We start from the raw sequence: 3,390 nt of genomic DNA, 5'->3' as shown, positions 1-3,390 counted from the left end.
ATATTTCATATTCATTTCTTACTTATGATATGTGATGTATGTAGATATAATAACAAGATTATAACACGTTATCAGCACGAGCGGTTCTAGCCGGTTCGTGATCATCGGTTCGTAGTAATAGATTTTTAGGTGTACATCTTCTGCAAGAGATTCATGAGAAAATTCTGGAAGAAGGAACGCCACAAGTCAACGGACATGTGGGACCTGTCTTGGCATTGAGTATCATATCAAATCACAAAAATAAATCTGAGAACACAGGCAAGATGCTAAGGGGCTGTTTGGATGCCTTTAGGAAACTAGAGTATTTATGACACAAAATAGAAAGTGGTTATCCACCTCACAACTTTCCATTCGAGTGTTTACATTGTTTGGTTATGAATCTTTGTGAATCCTAAAATAATAGTATTATTATATTGTTTGGATAGTATAATGTAAACTAGAGGATTTATGACACAAAATGGAAAGTGATTATCCACCTCACCACTTTCTACAATATTTTGATTTTTTTATTATTTTTTTGGACACATTTATGACATTGTGTCAGCTTTCCAACAAAATCACTCCTTTATTATTTTTTTGGACACATTTATGACATTGTGTCAGCTTTCCAACAAAATCACTCCTAATTTTGGTGATTTTGCTTTCGGTGACACCTCATCAAAAGGTGTAAGCTTTTCATGTAAAAGAGAATTTAAACAAACAATGTAAAGTGATGAAAGCTGACATTGTGACCCACTTTTTTACATTTTCAATCCTTTTACATGGTAAAAACATACAACCAAACAGCCCCTAAGGTTTCCTTGATGTGCCAATATGCAGCATTGTCGATATATTAAGGCACCACTTCTAAAAAGGTATGTGTTGCTTAATCTTGTGATGAAACTTTTAACTTAATTGGTCGGACTTATATATTGTTACTTGTATACATTTGTTCCTAAAGCTATCAGATGACTTGAGTTTAATTCCTAACTTTAAATAACAGTATTTTCGAGATTTATTTGAATGGTGATCATTCAGCAGATGTTCTTGGTTTTGGTTTTATCTGTGGGCTCTGTCAACCAATTAGTTGAATACAATCTCATCACATGTGACAATAATTCAGATTGAATCAAGTTAAATGTGTTTTAGTAGATACATCACATTTTTTCATAAAAATGATGAATTAACAGTAAAAAAGCGTACAGATAAATCCAAACAACAGAGATAATATAATAATTTTTTTAGGAAATATAAGAGTAAATAAACAAGAGAAGAGAAGAGAGAGAGAAAGTGATCATCTTATTTTATTTATCTTCATTTCTTCATACAGTTTTATCTTCCATAGCTTACATTATATAGATGTGGAAGAGAATACTAATTAAAAGTCACAAGTAGGTGAAGAGACATCTTCTAGTAATGTCCACATTCATTTCATTTATATTTACAACATTTATTAAGATAATATAACTAATAGTATTATATGATTAAGATGTTTTTTAAATGTTAATCGTATTTAACATCATTTTAATGAAAATAATTATTTAGTATATTATAATTGTATTTCAAAATTGCTAAAAGTTTACTTACAAGCATGCACGGGTTTTGTAAAAAAAGAACCCTAACCTTCATAAATTTATAGATCGACCCCTGTAATAAAAATGAACCTCATAAAAGTTCATATTTAATCTAGAATTTCAATGAATAATGAAATCTACAAATAAATGATCAGACTAAATACAAAACCAAGATTATTACATAAAAAATTTAGAACATAGAATAAATATAATCACATGCAACACATGTGCACTATACTAATTATATTTAAAATAAGATTACCACTTTGCCTCTCAATTTCTTCTCGTTTGTTCTTATTCATTCAATTTCTTTTTCTCCACTCACTTTATTCTTTATAGGATATATAGATATGTAAAATGATAAACAACTGAGTTAAGATTAAAAAAAATACTTATTTATTATTTACAAGTAGAGGCGTCAGAGCATGAGAAGGCACCGGTTGAAATAATTAAAAATTTAGAGAAGTTATGAGAGACACCACAAAATCCAGGATAATTTAAAAGAATAAAATAAGTATAGGAATATATCTATAATGTCTCCAAAGTTCAGGGGATTTTCTTGAATGGTAAATTACACTTAATACCTTATTATTTATCAAACGTGGCACATAAATACGTACCTCACCCTTCACATAAATAGTCTAAAGTTTCAAAATGTTACACTTTTTAGTATCATTGGTTATACAAACATGAGGAATTCTCTTTGAAAATTTTCATGCGACACTCACATGCTATTTTTAGAATATTTCAACCCTTATTTTATGTTAAATCTATTGCTAAATCTATCAAAATTCTTTTTTAAGAAACAATTAGGATAGACTTAAAGCAGGATTTTGATAGCTTCAACCATAGATTTGACAAACAAGGGTTAAAATTTTATAAAAGTATCATGGGAGTGTCGCGGGGAAATTTTCATGGGAAACATACATTTACATAATTGAGACTTTTTAAGTATTTAATTGAAGACACTTAGCTGAGGATATTTATTGTGTAACATTGGGAGAATAGCGTATTTGAGTGTAATTTTACCCGTTTCAAAATCAATATAATTCCATGCGGGTTAACCTGCAACACCCTAAAGTTTAGAGGGGGTTTTCTGAAGCGAGTACATAATTTGCTTGTTGTTTAGTATTTTAGTAAACACCGTCCGCTTGCCAGTTAACTTCGCACAATGACAGAAACACCCTTTGACTGCATGCAATATTACATGCACCCGCACTCCCACAAACCCAGTCCCAATTTCCCCCCATTTCCTCCGCCGCTACCACCATCCTCCTCCTCCTCCTCCTCCCCAATGGACCCCACCCAAAACCCAAACCGTGCAGAAGCGGAGCGCGCCCTGGCGATCTCGATCAAGCTCCTCGCCGCCCGCGACCTCGTCGGATCCAAGCGCCGCCGCTACCACCATCCTCCTCCTCCTCCTCCTCCCCAATGGACCCCACCCAAAACCCAAACCGTGCAGAAGCGGAGCGCGCCCTGGCGATCTCGATCATCCTCCTCGCCGCCCGCGACCTCGTCGGATCCAAGCGCTTCGCCGAGTTAACCCGAACCTAGCCCTAACGACCCCAACGCCAATTCCAACACCTATTTGCTCAAATGCCACTATCGCCGTCTCTCGCTGCTCCTTCATCCCGACCGTAACCGCCTCCCCTCCCTGGTGCGACGCGGCTTTCAAATTGATCGGGGAGGCCTACAGCGTGCTGTCGGATCCGACGAAGAGATCTCTTTTCCATGCTGAGCTCCCCTCCCTGGTGCGACGCGGCTTTCAAATTGATCGGGGAGGCCTACAGCGTGCTGTCGGATCCGACGAAGAGATCTCTTTTCCATGCTGAGCTCC

The sequence above is a fragment of the Asparagus officinalis genome, chromosome 3 (assembly GCF_001876935.1).
Source record: "Asparagus officinalis chromosome 3, Aspof.V1, whole genome shotgun sequence".
NCBI lineage: Eukaryota > Viridiplantae > Streptophyta > Magnoliopsida > Asparagales > Asparagaceae > Asparagus > Asparagus officinalis.
This window is presented reverse-complemented; position numbering follows the sequence as displayed.